This window comes from Chaetodon auriga, chromosome 10 (genome assembly GCF_051107435.1).
Source record: "Chaetodon auriga isolate fChaAug3 chromosome 10, fChaAug3.hap1, whole genome shotgun sequence".
NCBI classification, from domain to species: Eukaryota; Metazoa; Chordata; class Actinopteri; order Chaetodontiformes; family Chaetodontidae; genus Chaetodon; species Chaetodon auriga.
This window is the reverse complement of record NC_135083.1, coordinates 765001-782500: the sequence shown is the minus strand read 5'-3', so window position 1 is coordinate 782500 and position 17500 is coordinate 765001. Positions and strand designations below refer to the sequence as shown.

The following is a 17500-nucleotide window of genomic DNA, read 5'->3' as shown; positions in this document are numbered from 1 at the left end:
AGTGGGCCAAGCTGTCAGATAATGAAGTACAAAGTACAACATTTCCCAAGAAAGTGACAAGAAAAGTGCTTGAGTAAATGTACTTACTTACAGTACATTCCACCACCGATCATCAAACACACACACACACACACACACACACACACAGACATAGTAACAATACTGTGTGTCTGATAAATATTTCCTTTCTTTACATCTTGTTTCATATTTCTGTGTACTTTAAACTCGGTCGCTCCTCCCTGCGCTCGCCTCCTCTCTGCTGCCGGCGGCTCCGTCGTTATTAACATTATCTGAAAATAAGCTGAGCGTTGTTTTCATTTCATAACGCGGTCGGCTCATTTCCAGGGGGTAGAGACAGCAGAGGGGTCGGACCGGCCTGCAGGACTGAGGCTGGATCGGGGACCGCGCTCTCGGCCGGAGCCGTGATCTTGTCTCGCTGCTCGGCGGCGCTTCATTTCGCAGGACTCTGCAGAGACGATATCAGAAAAATGTCCCACTTAGCAGCGCTGAGCGTCTGTCTTCTGTCGCCTTCAGAGCTCTGCAGACTCGCCGTGTCCCTGCAGGAAGACGCTGTCCCCTGAGGAGGACTTCAGACTTCAGTCTGAGTCTGATTCTCCACTGAGTGAATAAAACCAACCGAAGCAGCTGGAAGGTGGATTTCATCTTCATCAGTCTGCGTCCTCTTTAAGACCCTTCGCTGTCCAAAACCTCACAGACTCAAAGGAAGACCCACCATTTGCTGGCTGCTCCATCCAATCAGTGCATGTGATCAGGCAGCGCTCAGATGTCCATGAACATGTCCACACACAGCGTTTACCTGTTAACACAGGACAGACATGAGAGTGAGACGGGTTACTGTCCACCTGGAGGGACGAGGTCTGGTCTCCTGTGTCTCCTGTGGACACCAGCAGGACCGGACGTGGTCGCTCTTTATGAATTTGACGTGTAGTTCTGTCCAGAGGTTTGTAGTTAAACTTAGTATTAGTACACATTAAACTGAAGAAGTATTCACATCCTGTACTTCAGTAAAAGTACTTAAACCTCCTGTGGAAGTACTGCATTGAAAATGTCACTGAAGTAAAAGTATGATCTACTCTGATCTAATTATGAACTAAATATGTTTGAATCCTTTAAAGATGCAGAAAAATGACCCTGTGAGCGTTTCATCGTTATTTCAATGACTCGGCTAATTTCTGCTCTTTTCTGGACGTTTTAACGAGCTCGTGAAGCTTCAGCTGGACGTCGGCTCTTCAGACACATTCGTCTCCATCAGCAGTCATTAAAACTACAAGCTGCATTTAAAAAGCTCTCCTCCCTCCACATTTGACCTCCCCATCATCTCCATTTTGCAGCCGTGTGAAGGATGAATTTTAATTGGCTGAAAAGTAAAAATGGAGGCTGGGCGATGTGAATGAATCCTCTCGGCGTTCGCCCCGCTCACCTCTCCTCCCACGCAGCTGCCGCTTTAATATTCATCGACGGGGGGGGGGGGGGGGGGGGGGGGGGGGGGGGGGCTGCTCCTCTGAAAGGCGACCTCCAGGAGCGATGGGCGGAGGCAGGAGCGGAGGAGTAGCTGGAGGTGTCATCTGTGGAGGGAGCTCATCGCTGGGTTTGGTTGGAGATGTTGGCGGAGAACACTTGTTCTATGTTTAGTGAAGCCTCCTCCTCCTCCTCCTCCTCCTCCTCCTCCCCCTTCCCCTCCTTGGCTCTCTGAGCTGCTGCAGTCCAACAAACTCTGTCCACCGCTTCAGCCAGACGGTTACAGCTCCGAGCTCCACCTGAACGCCTCATCAGTCCATCACTCGTCGGATGGCTTCGTCTTCCTCCAGCGCTCAGCTCATTCAGTTCAGATTCATTCTGTCATTCTTACGCACAGACGCGATAAGACGAGTCTTTGTGGAGGACGCCGGCAGGTCAATATAAACACGATGAAAAATACAAGTTCTGTCAGGAAGTTTGACGAAGAGCAACAGACAAATATGTGATTAACTGATGACACACTGTTTGATTAAGATGCAGTCAGAATACAGAAACGTGTACATGTACATATATATATATGTACATGTACATGTACATGTTGTCATCCCTTCGTTCGTTGTATATGACACGTACTTCAACACTGAATCTAAATCCACATCGTTCTGTCTGATCTATATTTGCGTGTCGTTATATTTAACTGCAGCCTTCGGCCTGACTCGAAGCGTTTCGCCCACGTTCGAACACAAATCCGCCTCTTTATTCTCATTGTGTCCTCTGAGTCCACTGATGCCTCACACCTTTAAATATACGTGCATTTCTTCATCACTGTGATGAAGATGATGATGATGTTCAGGTCTTGTCCTTCTTCCAAAAATTCATTTTAATCCTGAGTGATGCTTTCTGACTCCTCTTCCTCACTGAGTCTGCTGTTGAACACCACGTTTCTCCTTGTAGTAAAAACCTGTGAAGTATTTAAGTTGTAGTATTGTGCTGGATGCTGGATGGTTTGTGACTGGGCCACTGTGATTGGCTCTCGCTGGGACGACGGCTGATCCCGGAGCAGTTTGCGGTAATTTTGAGCAGCTGAGGATTCCGTGGTCACTTGAACGTATCACCAGGTGTTCAGACAGTATCTGTGATGACACGGAGTCGTAACTCGAACACACGTGAAACACGTCTGGATGTCATCGAGCTTCCCAAAGGAGTCGTTGATGTTCAGCATCGACAGACGTCCTTAAATCTGCTGGACAGAGACGGGCTAGCTATCTTCATGCTAAGCTAGGCTAACCGCACCCTGGCCCCTCCTATGAGCGTAACACTCAGACACACTGCGGCGCCTTGCTGTGGTCACACAGGGAATCGAACCTGTGACAGGTCCTGTGAAGCAGGAAGAGCCCATAACTCTTCATCAGTGCAGCGCAGAGACCAGCAGACCCTGCAGAGACCAGCAGACCCCTCAGAGACCAGCAGACCCTGCAGAGACCAGCAGACCCCTCAGAGACCAGCAGACCCCTCAGAGACCAGCAGACCCCTCAGAGACCAGCAGACCCCTCAGAGACCAGCAGACCCTGCAGAGACCAGCAGACCCCTCAGAGACCAGCAGACCCTTCAGAGACCAGCAGACCCCTCAGAGACCAGCAGACCCTGCAGAGACCAGCAGACCCCTCAGAGACCAGCAGAGTCCTGATTGGTTTCACACGGAGACGCTGCTGCTCACTGTGACAGAAGAAAAACAAGTCGTAACTCAGACTCTGTTGACTCTACGTCCGTCTGTCAGGCTGCTTCCTGTCGACGTCTTCTTCTGGTTCTCTCGCTGTGTTTATGTTCTGCCTGTTAGTCACCATGTAGGATCTGAGTACATGCACTTCAGTACAAATCAGAGGTACTTTTACTTCACTGAAGTGTTTTCTCATTTCACTGCTTTAGTTACTCGTCATTAAGATTCTTGTACAGCTGAAATGACTCTGATCAATTAATTAGTTGATTAACAGAAGATTGATCAGCAGTTATTTTAATTGTCACTGATGTGATCTTTGCTGTGGAATCATCTGATGTTTGATCTTCTCTCATGTTTGATTTGCTGCTTTTCCTCTCAGTGATCTCAATGGTCTGAATGTGTTTGGAATCATGTGGAGCTTTGGACTGTTGGTTGGACCAAACAAACATGGTGAAGGCGTCACTTTGGGCTCATCATGACCACATTTCTCACTATTTTCACAACGTTTCCAAAGCAAACGATTGATCTTGACTTTGGTTAAATTAAAAAATGGACATGAAGTCTCTGAATGTCTTTTAGGGCCCCTTTTGTGAGGCCGGCGTCTACTGGGACGACCTCAGTGTTTCAGCCTGCTCGTTGTCCAAAAAGGAGACACGGCGTCTCTTACTCGTATCTTTCCAGATGTGTTTTGTTTTTCTGGTGTTTGGATCAGAGTGAACCTCCTGCAGAGACAGAAGGCGGAGTTGCTGACTGGTCATGTGACAGTATTGACAAACCGGCGTCAGGTGACGACGTTTAAAGCGCCGCAGCGGCCTCGGCTGAAGGTTCCTCATTACTGTCCAGTCAGGAGGAACGAGTTCTGTCACAACCAGTTTGACTGTGGTGGTCTGAGGCAGGGTGACGACCAAACAGGAAGTGGATGTGGACCTGAAACCTGAAGCAGCTCTGACGGGCAGAAAACCACACAGGGACGTTTGGTTTGGACGACCACACACAGACGAAGCCTCGGTGTGTTTAGACTCAGCGACGTCCAGCTCAAACACTCCTTCTACTCCTCTCTGAGAAGCTTTTTTTAACTGCAGCTCCACCCTGCTTCAAATACACACACTCCAACTGGGATCTGACCAGTCCAACCACAGTCCTCTGCCACTGCCTCCCAGTGAGGCAGTTTGACGAGGAATTTTTAAAAACCAAAGAACAACTTGCAGGTCTCACCTTGGCTGGATGGAGCTAATAATGCTAACGGAGGCTCAGAGCCCTCGCCGTACGCTGAGTAATAATGTACGACTTTCACTTCCCGTTTGTCGCCCCACAAACACAGAGACGTTTTGTGCGTATAAACGTGAAGGGAGTTCTGCGTGATGTGTAACAGTGGATGACAACTGTTTTCAGGAGTAAAAATAAGCCGAACAATCAACAGAAACGTAGCAGACGCGAGGGATCGAGGGATCCTAAACACGCAGCCGAATGAAGCTAACGATGCTAATCAGCAGAGCTAAAACACTTTGCTGCGTCGGGATTCGCTACAGACTCTTTCATTTTGAGTTTCTTGTTGTGGACAGAACTGCAAAGGGAGTTCTGAATGTGTGCGACAAAGACGGCGTCTGTGAACACATGAACCAAACCGGTGTGTTCATCAGGGAGCGTGCAGATGCTGCTGGGTGGATATTTTAACTTCAGACAGTGAGGCTAGCTGTTTCCCTCTGCTTCCAGTCTTTATGCTAAGCTAAGCTAGCCATGCCTGGCTGCAGCTCTGTCAGACGTGAGGCTGACTGTGCTGTTAAAGCTCCACGGGCTGTTTTTTAGTCCTGCGTTTAAACTGGGCTGATTTGTATTGGAAGCGGTTGAAGGAATCTGAGCCCGGAGCAGGATTTCTCAGATTCTGGACCGGTTGAAAGTGGTGTATCTTGCGCAGTGTTTTTCCAGCAGGCTGAGTGTGTTGCTGGGACTCGGGCCAGTCTGCCTCTTCTAACAACATAATCACATCAGCTCTGACTGTGGACACAGAGCTGGCAGCCCGACGTCTCTGGAAGCTTCACAGTGAAACTGCCGGCATCGCGACGGTCTGGCTTTTAAATACCAGCTTCCTTCGCTTCAGCGCTGGAAGAAATAATCAGACCCTTCACTTCAGTGAGCGAGCCAGTGCGGCAAAACACCAAAAACACTGCGATAACATGTAAAAGTACAAAAGAAGCCTTAGAGAAATACTCTTTAAGTACCTGAAGTACTCGTCCTGCTGAGACATGGACCTCGCTGTGTGGTTTTATGTATTATTTCATGGAAATACTGTAGCATCAGAGTTAGAGCAGCATGTTACTGTTGGAGTACTTCATTTTAAATGAGATCGTGTGAGACGTTTAGAGGACAAATGTCTCTTTGATGGAAAGATGATTGATTTAACCTTTAACGTGTTGTTTTTTAGAAAATCGTCAAACAGCTTTTATGTCAAATATTCATCAGAAAAGTACCTGTGGAGTACAGGTATAAAGTATTGTGAAATTGACTGTAGCACACTTTAGAGCCCTACTGGAGTAAATGTGCTTCGTTACTCTCCTCCGGCCGGTTCCTTCCTGTGCAGGCTTTGCTTCATGCTGTTGATCAGCGCCGTGTGGTTAACGTGACTCCTCTGAGCTTCCGTACGGCAGCACATAAGGGCCAGCGAAGGCATCGTGTTTACTTCAGGAAACGCTTTGACTGAAAAAAGAGAAAAGGTGAAAATCTGTTTTTCTACTAAATTAAGTTTTTATACTTTTTCCCTCAAATTGCTTCTTTATCTATAAAATCAAATGTCTTTCTTTTGAAATTCACACTTTTTCTTTCAATATCAGACAACTTTCTCTCTCCATGGTCAGCTGGAATAGATTAGTGGAAGTAATTGAAGTATTTGTAGTATTTGCAGCAATCGTAGCAGTCTTTGTAGTGGCAGCAGTATCATTAGTACACTCAGCAGCTGTAGTTGTAGTAGCAGCAGTGCAATAGTTAGTCGTACTGATTCAGTTCCCATCTGTCAGAGCTGTGTTTGTATCAGCTGATCTGACAGCTGATTGGCTCGGAGGGGGTGATGTCATCAGCGTGTTAAGAGAGAACGTGGCGACAGGAAGCTGGAGGGGATGTCTCAGGAGGATGGGTGTGTGTGTGTGTGTGTGTGTGTGTGTGTGTGTGTGTGTGTGTGTGTGTGTGTGTGTGTGTGTGTTCCAGCAGCTCTTTGTTCTGCATCCAAAACAAACAGGCCTGAGGGGGGAGAGGAGACACGCTGCACTGACCGCACCTCCCACACACACACACACACACACACACACACAGTAACACTACAGTTGATGGAATAGCAGAACTTGACTCACCTCCTCCAGGTTGTTTGCCTGATGTGATCTCGGGGTCTGACCTGGTCTCTGCTGGTCTCCTGCAGACCTGCAGGTGTGAACTGGCCTCTGAAACGTGTCTGCAGGTGTGAATGTGTTACTGATGAGTGTTGGGCGGGTCCTGGCAGGACGACCTGTCTTCAGAGTGATTACATGAACGCTGCATTCCATTGATTTCACACATGGAAGTCAGTTTACTCCTCATGAGGAGGAGGAGGAGGAGGCGGGAAAAGCTCCTCTGTGGCTGTGGTGGAGGAGACGACCTGAAATACTTTGTTTTATGAGGGAGGAGACGCATGATTCACGCGCTGAATGTAAACAGCAAACATGGCCGACGTCCCCCTGTGGGTGAAAGACTGAGGCTCATCACTGATTGGCTGCCTGTAACCACACCCAGCGCTGATGTCACAGCATCCTGGAGGTCACCTGTACATCACTGCAGCGAGCTGACAGGTTAAACCCAGAGGTGTTCCAAGAGTACTGCACTGAAATACAATACTGCAGTACTCCTGCTTTATACTTAAATATTCCATATTATTGTGGACTTTTACTGTTGGTACGTTTATTTAGATGCATGAGAGACACCATCCAGATGTATTATGGGAAATGTAGGATCAGAGAAAAGCGAGTCATGTCGTCTCCTCCGCCATTAGAAACGTGTTGTTGCAGGTCTGAGCTGCTGGAGCTCCTCTGAGCGTCTGACGATCAGGATAAAATACTTCGTCTACAGCCACAGTACTCGGTAGATGTGCTCTACTGCAGTATCTGTGTGTAGTACTGCTGCTGTGCGTCCAGCTGGCGTACACTTGGAGCTTCTTTGTGTCAAACAGTTTTTCTCTTTGTGTCGCTGCAAACAGACTGAAAGCTTTTTCTTTCTTTTCCTGCGTTTTTATAAAAGAACACTTCCTCCTCCTCCTCTTCCTCTCCTCCATTAGCACAAAGTGAATTAGCGGAGATGAGTCAGCCAATCAGCTGCGGCATTCAGAGGGAACGGAGCCATTATTGGCTAATGAGACGACGGGGAATTGAGGCTTTTATTCTAATAACAGTAATATGTGTTTGTAAGTGAGCCACCTGCACCTGCTCCTCTCTTCTTCCAAACATCATTTTCTGCTTTTCCTTTTTCTTTTTTTTCCGGCGGCGGCCGGGGAATGAATCCTCGCAGCCGGAGAGGGAAATTAATCTGTTGATTTAGATTCATATAGATGGTGATTATTAGGAGATGCCTGCACCTGTTTCTCTCCCTGCAGAGCTGAAGTCTGCAGATGAACCAAAGCTCCGTTTCAGAGAAGCAGAGCTGATGAACACGTGATTATTGATTATCCGCCGTGTCAATGTCGCTGCGAGGCGGCTGCACCTGCGTAGCTCACCTGTGGAGAGAACGTTTCACCTTCGCCTTACTGAGATTTAAAGGATCGTCTGGATCCAGGATCAGTTCTTCGTCTGTGACGTCACTCGACACCAGGAAAACCCATCAGACACAAACAGACGTTCGTCCACGAGCTCCAGGACGCACTGGTTCCATTTCTCAGGGTTTCTTTCTGGAGCTCACAGGGCAGCGCCGCTCCACGCTTCAGCGTCTCCACAACTGTCACATGGATTCCCAGAAAATCCTTTGCAGACGTTCATGTTCAGGTTTGGCCGTCATCTGAACTCTAACGACTCTGCTGATCCTCCGACTGTTCACCTCGCGCCGTCCTCAGGTCCACGTTTCAACGTGTCCACAACCTGCAGAACGAGCGACAGTCCCATCAGCCTCAGCTGGACTTTGTGTTTAGCGCTGGTTAGCAAATGCTGCTAAGCTAAGATGGTGAACATGGTTAACATCATTTTAGCATTGTCAATGTTAGCATTTAGCTCATAGCACTGTGTGTCTGTGGATGTGTCTGCTGCTCTGCTGTTCTGCTGGTCTGTTGGTCTGCTGGTTTATGAACATCTACTTGTTGTTGTAACATTGATTAGCAGTGAAGATTCATGTTTCCTGCTGTCGGTAGCGCCTCTTTCTGAGTCCGTCTCGTCGTGGGTTTGATTCCCCTGCCGTCCTCTCCACCTGCTCCGTCTCTCTTTGTGTTCTGAGTCAGCGTCTAGGCTCTTTCAATTTGTTCTGTTTTTTAAGAACATTTTCCTCCTGCCTGCTCGCAGACCCTCTTCAGCCTGATGAATACATGATGGAGCAGTTTTCATTTCAGTACTTTTATGATAAAGGACACCTGTCGTCACTGAGGGAACATCCTGTACCTGCACGGAAACAAGCGCTCAGACGGCACGGTGACCAGCCAGCATCTGATTTGATATCGTCTGTCCTCTTTGTGTGGTTCTGCATTGAGATCAACATTGTACTTTCAGGGATGAGCGGAGAAAAAAGAATTCATAGTTTGATCAGATCTCGACTGGTGAGCTACTCTGCCTGGTAACAGGTTAGCTAAGTGGTAAGATGCTAGTGCTAGCCAGCCATGAATGCTAAAATAGATGCTGGGCTCCAGCTAACAATGAGATTATAAAATCGCCTGCAGATTATTTTCTCGGATAATGAACTGATCATTTAGTCTACATGATATCAAAGAAATACTTTGACTTTTAGAAGCTCCAACCAGATAATTTCAGGAAATATCTCAAATCCTTTCAGCTCCACCAGCTGTGGTGCACAGTACCAGTTAGCAAGGGAGCTAGCTTGGTTGCTAATGGGGCCATAGGTTAGCGCAGCCTCTTGTGTTTATAGCAATGTACATTGCAACCAATGATGCAGATGACTGGCGCTTTGTACAGCCAATGAAGATCTGGAGGTGAGGAGAAGATGCTTCAGCGAGTCGTTCAGAGCCAAATCAAGGAATTCAGTGCAAACAGGGATGTTACACATGGTTTGACAGTATGCACAGGAAACGGCCCCAGTATGAGGATATATAGCCTAAGTATAAGTATAGATGACCTAAATATAGATATCGACATTTATCTACATAAATATTGTCAGTGGCCTTTTTTGGTGGTTTCTTGCATTTGAAAAGTTTGTCAGCAGCCAAGTCCTGAATCTCAGATGTCGGAGGATCCTTGAATGCACCAACAGGCAGAGATTTCAGGATCTTTGTTAGAAATTGAACTTTGTGGTTAATTATCACTGTGGGCTCCCAGCCAATCGAATCGCTCTCTCAGCAGAGAGAAGCCATTGATTGGTTAAATATTAGGAGAAGGAATTAAAGTCTGAATTGGCCAATAGTAACTGTTTATATTATTGTAGCAGTAGTACACACACACACACACACGTAAATGAGCCAGTAAGCAGTGATATTTCGGGGTTGGATATTAACTGAGGTTGATTGGTGTGTGATTGGTGGAGGAAGCTTCACACCTGGGCTCACCATGTGCACACACACACGTGTGTGTACGTTTCCATATAGATATAAATGTATATACAGAAATGTACACACACACACTTCCCTCTCTGTTCACACTGAGTTAAGGACCAGCTGGTGTTTTTGTTTTGATTGGCTGTAAATAAGATTAGAGACGATTGGTGGTTGCCGTGGCAACAGAGAAATCAGCCCCCAGCCCCCTCCCACCTCCATCTCTTCTTGATTTGGAGATTCAGATCAGCCAATCAGATCGGAGAGGAGCGTCAGAGGAGTGTTGTTGTTGTTGTGTTGGCACCCGGGATGGTTCAGTGACATCACGGTGACATCACAGTGACATCACAGCGATGTCACCCTCAGGTCAAGTCCTGGTCATCTCTGAGGACCAGTGTGCTACTGAGCGCGTGCAGTAACCCTCTTTCCTCCCACAAATAAACAACTGGAAGCAAAAATAAACAGCACATCGTTTAGAGGAGGATGTTTTACATTCACTCCTTCTCTGTGAAGATTACTCGCCCCTCTTCCTCCTCGACTGTTTGTGGACAGTAGCTGCTGCCGGCTCGTCTCAGCGGAGGTTAAAGGCGGATCAGTTCAGCGTGTTCTTGTCTTTGATCGCTGATGTTCTGCGTGGACAGAGTTCTGTAGAGCGTCTTCGTCCTTTTCTTCTGTTTGTTTGACATCCTGAGGATCTCTTTGTCTTAGCATAAGATCATCTCCTCCATCAACTGTGTCACTGCTGCAGCTCCACCTGCTGACTGAGGTGAGCTATCAAATCAGCAGCCAGGCTACAATAACTGACTTCCTGTTGCTTTCACCACACCTGCACACACCTGTCCCCCTCACCTGTCACCTCACAGCAACTCTTTGATGCTGTCGAGTATGAAAGAAATGCCTTGTCGTTTGGTGATTGGATGCTAATGCTAACAGGTGTGTCCAGAGAGCTGCAGTGTCACTACCTGTTAGCTCACTTTAGCTAACTTTGACCTTCTGATAATCACGGCTCCTGATTTGTCTTTTATTCTGGGCTGAAGTCACTCAGCTCCTGTGTCACTGTGTGAGACAGAAAGTCCCCATCTGATAGGGCGTGACAATTGTCTGTTGGCACCCCCACCCCCACCCCGACCCCCACCCTCACTCCCTCTAATAGCCTCTAAATGGATGAGGGACAGCAGGCCTTGTCTGAAGCATGGGTGTAGATTTATGCCTCCGCCTGGATGAGCTGCTGCTGTCCGGGGCCAACCAGCCACCCATAAATCCTGTGTGTGAGTGTGTGTGTGTGTGTGTGTGTGTGTGTGTGTGTGCGCGCGGGCGCGCGTGCATGCCAGGGACTCTGAGTTAAAATGGGTTGATGGTTCTTTCTGGCAAGTCAAGGAATTGTTCTGTACGGGTGACTGAAAGGCTGCACAGTGTGTGTGTGTGTGTGTGTGTGTGTGTGTGTGTGTGTGTGTGTGTGTGTGTGTGTGTGTGTGTGTGTGTGTGTGGTTTTTGATTTACATGCAGTCATGCAGTTGTTTGCCTGTTTATGCATGCCGTATTTCTGTGTGTGTGTGTGTGTGTGTGTGTGTGTGTGTTGAATGATGTGGTTTTGTTTCCATAAAGGTGTACTTCAGCCTTTATGTGTGTGTGTTGGGGGGGGGGGGGCCTGGTGGGCAGGAATCAATGAGGTGTTAAAACGTCAACTTGCGGTACTGAATGTGTGTGTGTGTGTGTGGGTGTGTGTGTGTGTGTGTGTGTGCGTGTGTGCGTGCAAGTGTTTCCAGATGTTTCAGTTAAGAGCAGATGTGGGATCAGCTCCTGTGATGAAGTTGGAACCTGCTGTCACTGTCTCAGTCTCTGATTGGCTGCTGAACACCTTCGTATAATTGGTTCTGTGATGAACGTTTGGATGTTTGCTCTCGTTTGTTCGTTAAACAGATTTTAAACGAAGCATTTTCAACTCACAGAGCTGCAGAGGATTCCTCAGATCTGTTTACTGTATCAAAACGATTCAGTGCTAATGCTAACAGGTGTGTGCACTGAGCCGCAGCATCGCTAACTGGCTAGCTCACACAGACAGTTTCATCACTGTTAGCCGCTCATTTGACTTTCTGATGCTAACGAGATGGTTGCAGCATGGTTAGCCAGTTAGCTGTGGCTCTTTGTGATGCTAATTCATGAGGAAATTCCTGTTGAAAAGTAGCAGAGGAGTGTAGCTTTGCTAGCAGGAGAAGGTATCTGTGGGTGGTTTGCTAACAGCAGCTGGTGTTTGTGTCTCTGTCTGTCTGTCTGTCTTCTGCTTTCTGTGCAGCATTTGGTCAAAATCTGTTGGTGAATATGTTCAGCAGCCATATGCTCAAAATGTCTTTATTTCAACATAACATAAATGTCCATGTGTCTCGTGGCTTTGTGTCATCAGGATGAAGCACGCTGCAGACACGCTGGTGGTGTCGCGCAGGACGGGCTCGTAGGACGTCTTTGAACTGGACGTGTGGTTGAACTGTTGCTAAAAAAGACTTAAACCACAGCGAGCAGCACGTTTGTGGAGGTGGTGGGGTGGAGGGTCCTGAGGGTCAGGGGCCTTTTGTCTCATTATCCCTGCGTGTGTGTGTGTTAGCATTGCTAGTGTGTTAGCGTTGGTGTGTCGCTAATGGTGCTAACGGGTCTGAACCTGCCAGAGAGCACAGTAATGATTTACTCTGTTTACCTAACTGTTTGACCTGTGTGTGTGTGTGTGTGTGTGTGTGTGTGTGTGTGTGTGGGCAGTTTGCCAGCCCTTCTTTCACACTGTGTGCTTGTGTGTGTGTGTTTCCTGTAATTATTTAACGCAGTGACTTGTAGCTCTCTCTCTGTATGGTTTGGCTGTCACAGTAATAAATGCAGGTGTTTAGGAGAAACCTCTAAACACTCGGGACGCGTGTGTGTGTGCACACGTGTGTATGTGTGTGTTTAGACAGTTTATAAGGCTTTATTCTGGGATGCGTTCACATGTCATCAGTAAAGTGTACTGTTATTCAGAGTCAGAATCGGCTATCAGAGCGTTGCAAAAATGTTGAACTGAGCGAATTTACAGATTTAAAACTGATCTCAGTTTAGTTTATTGATGGAGAAAACGTCTGATCTCACCGCGTTTCCATCGTTTGACCTTTGAGCTCTTTGAGTGACGTCACCTCGCTGTGTCTCTTCTTTGTTGGTGGTTAAAAGGCAGTGACAGGAGGATCAGCTGTTTGTCTCCATCAGTGAATCAGCTTTTTATTAATACTCCAGCGTTTTGCAGTGTTTTGACTTTCTGGGGGATTTCCATTGTTTCCACTCGCTGACTCGCTGTGGAAAGCTGGCAGTTATTCAGCTCCACCAGTCAGAAGAGGAGGGCAGACTGGGACCATACTTCACGTTCAGACGCTGAGCTGGTACCTGGAATCAAACTCACTCTAAGTCCTCTGAGATGAGTCTGAACGGACGTGGATGGAAACTGTAACTTGACTCATTGGTGGAGGCAAACAACCATGAGGAAGTGACTCCACTTCTTCTTCTGTCCCATTAACTGTAGTGTTACTGTGTGTGTGTGTGTGTGTGCGTGTGTGTGTGTGTGTGTGTGCGTGTATATGTGTGTCTGTGTCCTTGCAAGTGATAAATGACTCTTCATTCTCGGTCAGGAGTCTCCGATAAATACTACTACCACTACACACACACACACACACACACACACACACACACACACACACAGTTTATCAGCTGTGTGTGTGCGTGTGTGCGTCGTCAGGACTCACCTTGGGAAATGACTTCATCTCTCTCTCTCTTTTGTCTCCTCTGTCCTCCTCACCCTCATCACTCTGCCTCTCTCTCCTTATTGACCGTGTTTTACAGCGAAATCCATAAAGTTTGTCCCAAAGGACATGTTTTAGCCTGACGTCACACACACACACACATGTACAGACACAGACACACACAGACACACACACACGTACAGACACACACACACACACACACACACACACACACAATGTGTGGTCTGAATGAAAAGCAAACGAGTCTATCTGCTTCCTCTCTTATTCATGGCACGTCTACAAAATGCCCTGTAGAGCTGTGTGTGTGTGTGTGTGTGTGTGTGTGTGTGTGTGTGTGTGTGGTGAGCCAGTGAGCTGCTGCCACGCCCAGTCTAAATCTGAACATGGTTAGACTTCTACAGAACAACACACACTCCAACAGACGGTGCTGTACAGTATCTGTGTGTGTGTGTGTGTGTGTGTGTGTGTGTGTGTGTGTGTGTGTGTGTGTGTGTGTGTGTGACCTCTCATGTCACAGCCAGTAGTTAATTAACCAGCTCTCTAATCAGGGAAAATGTGTCCCAGCTTCTGATTTTTTGCTAGCATCATCCTCTTCCAGAGCTTTCATCCACACCTCATGGTCTTCCTGCAAGGTTTTACTTCACGTCCTGTGTATTTACTTCCTGTGTATTTACTTCCTGTTTACTCAGCGTTCATTGGTTTCATGGATGATTGGTTTGGTCTTCATTTGCTCACTCAAAGTAATGCTGATTTTGAAAGTCCATGCATGTGTTTGAGTGGAAAGGCAGTGGAGGCTTTTATTGTGAAACAAACACAGGAAGTGTTGGTGCACTTTCGTTGCTTTGATGTGTTGTGTAGATGAAGGACTGAGGTCCGAGGACACGACATGTAAACGCTGGACAGAACGGAAAGACGAGCAGCATGAGAGCGCTGAAGCTCTTCATCAGCAGCTGCAGAATAATCCCAGTCTGTGAGGGCTGAAGATGAAGAGGAGCTCTAATCAGGAACTGTGATCAACGTATTTATCAGCATCAGCAGCTCAGCTGGAGATCAGAGCGATCAGAGTGGAGCGAGGAGGAGGAGACGGAAGAGGACCAGGAGAGAGCGATGGGGGAGACAGGGGGACGGGCAGGAAACAGATGAAGAGAGGAAGGAAGGAGGAAGAGGAGGAGAAAGTGTTTGAGCTTTAATCCACTGAGCACCTGAAACTGGGTCACATGAGCAGAACATACGGGGGGGGGGGCACTGTGTGTGTGTGTGTGTGTGTGTGTGTTACTGTACAATCGTACAAGCAGCAGCATGACTTTGAAACAGACCTGACACATCGAGCACAGATCACATTAACTCACAGTGAAGGAAAGTGACTAAAGAGGAAGATGATGTTTGTGATCACCTTCATGCTGCTGAGATGTTCCAGCTGGATGAAGGTCAGATGAAGCTCAGATGAAACTCAGATGTTCCAGCTGGATGAAGCTCAGATGTTGGTGCAGTGATCATATCTTCACGGTTTTGACTGCTCTCTCTCGTATATGTGCTGAAAATGAATCTGAGTGTGTTTTCGTGTGAGTTCCTCTGAGCTGCGTTCTGAAGAACCTTCAGGGAGGAACTTTGTGTTTCTCTGTGTTTCAGTCTGTCTCAGAGACATCTAGCTCCTTCTCACTTCCTGTCAGGGGCAATTTCCATATGATGCTGTTACCATGGTTACCAAAGGATCAGTAACAAGATGGCTTCCTCTGCCGTTCAGAGAACATTGGACTGTTTTTAGCATGAAGTCGCTCCAACAACACGACTTCAGCTCGTTAACAGTCGGTCCGGTAATTAATGTTTCCTCCAGCGTCGCAGTCAGGCTGATGTTTCTCACTGAAACACCCCGACCCACTTCAGTGTGTGTGTGTGTGTGTGTGTGTGTGTGTGTGTGTGTGTGTGTGTGTGTGTGTGTGTGTGCGCGCGCGCGCGCGTGTGTGTGTGTGATATTGCCTCGTGTTTCATCACACACTGAAATGAGTGACAATTATTTCCTGCAGAAGTTAATTAGCTCTTTGCCGCCTCTCTCTCTCCGCCTCACCTGGATCTGTTAACGAGCTCAGTATCTGCTGTCACATCAAAAAACTGATCATCAATTAAGAGAACAATCATTAAAAAAGAAAGAAATAATTGAACGGCAGTTAATGGCATTTATTAATGTCGTCTCTGTGTAATTAGAACCAGCAGTGAAGTCCATGAAGCAATCAGCCACTCAGAGGAAAGTTAATGAACTTTGCTGCAGTCTTCATTATGAAGCTCTCAGGCTGCTGTAACTGTAAGCTGCTAGCTGCTAACCGCTAACCGTTAGCTGACGTCTGAGGTCAGACTGTTTGCTGCTGTTCGATGAATCTGCTGAAAGAAAACAGATCCTCTGACATGAATCTGATCTGAAACATCAGTCTGAGGTAACGAAATAAGAGGCGAGATAAACACATCTGGATCATCTTCAGCTGCTGCTCGACGTGAAGCTAAACTGTTGAGGCTCAGACGCACACAGAGCCTCACTGCTACTCCTCATCCTTCAACTCTTCAGCATTTAGGGTTTTCGCCTCACTCAAGAAAACAGACACGGTCCACAGGTCTGTTCAACACCAGGTTGTAGCTCACAGCTAATTCACCGATTCTATGACAACAGTAAACTTCCTGTTTACATTCCCAAAGCATTATGGGAACAAATGGCGGGAACATGCTGCATGTGTTTATAGACTTTATAGATGGATTTAAGCTCGGACAAACGTGTCCACACACTCTTTAAAAGTCCATCAAATGTCAATCAAAAGACGAGTCTCTGCTCCTTCATCATCATCATCATCATCATCATCATCATCATCATGCACTGAAATGGGAGTAAAGCGCATTAAAATGCAGGAATTTTAACTTGTAAGGCAGTATTTTTATTTCAGACAGACAGACAGACAGACGGTCTGTTGGACGGTCGGTGTGTTGGACGGTGTTTAGCTTTCAGGGACAGTAACATTCCTGTCTGTTCTGCTTTCTGTCAGTGAGACACAAACACACTGAAACTCTAAACACACTGTAGCTCTGTCCTCTGTCTCCAGACCTGTCTGTCTGTCTGTCTGTTTACCGCCTGTCTGTCTCACTGCTGGCTGCTCATGTGATGTCCTCTGTGGACGGTATCTGAACACAGATTTGTTGAATTTGAAGGATACATTTTGACTTTTGGACGTTTTTTCTTTCCCTCCGTCTCGTTTCTGTTCTCAGTCTTTAAATCTGTGGCTCAGGAGGCAGAGCGGTCGTCCACCAATCAGTCGGTGGTTCGATCCCTGGCCTCTGCAGTCCACATGCTGAAGTGTCCTTGGGCAAGATACTGAACCCAGACCTGCCCCCGATGCTGCACCATCGGTGTGTGACTTCATATGTACGCCGCTTTGGATAAAAGCGTCTGTAAGTGACTGATTGTGATTGTAACTGAAAACGGGTCCGTTTGTTTAGCGTATGAGATGCTACATGCTAGCTGCTCTGTAACACTGCTAGCATGGCTGCTCTGAGAGACATCCTCATATCAGCATGCTAACATGCTAATGTTTGGTAGGTGTAATGTTTACCATCTCAGTTTAGCCTGTTAGCATGCTAATATTAGCTCATTAGATACTGAACCCCAGAACTGTCCCGATGCTGTGCCATCGGTGTGCGATCACAGCATCACAACAGTAACACACACCCCGCCAAAATAAAGTGCGTGGAGGGTTTACTTCCTGTGTCCACAGAGTTAAACTGTCTATTTACTGTTACTGAAAACAAAACCAACAGTTCTGCTCCGACTGAAGTTTGTTTTTATTTATTCAAGTACTC

The 17500-nt window shown here is 47.1% G+C and overlaps 1 protein-coding gene across 1 annotated transcript in view; it reads left to right on the top strand.

The window, feature by feature from the left end:
• plxna3 (plexin A3) overlaps positions 1-17500 on the top strand; it is an 88309-nt gene that overhangs the window by 24964 nt on the left and 45845 nt on the right. The gene's annotated exons all lie outside the window — the stretch shown is intronic.